Here is a 247-nt window from a genome sequence, read left to right as displayed (position 1 = left end):
GAAATAGTGAGAACACAAGGAACAAAGGTTGATTTGAGTGTCATCCACCCAGGAGGGCATTTTCTTTTCTCACCTGCCACCTGATCTTACCAGCTGCCACCTGATCTTACCACTTATCTCAGGTACCAGCTTTACTTATTTCATGCCTAAAATCAGGGCTGTAAAGAATTTGAAATAGTGAGAACACAAGGAACAAAGGTTGATTTGAGTGTCATCCACCCAGGAGGGCATTTTCTTTTCTCACCTG

This window comes from Otolemur garnettii, unplaced genomic scaffold, assembly GCF_000181295.1.
Source record: "Otolemur garnettii isolate 467f Iridium unplaced genomic scaffold, OtoGar3 scaffold00044, whole genome shotgun sequence".
Taxonomy (NCBI): Eukaryota; Metazoa; Chordata; class Mammalia; order Primates; family Galagidae; genus Otolemur; species Otolemur garnettii.
This window is presented reverse-complemented; position numbering follows the sequence as displayed.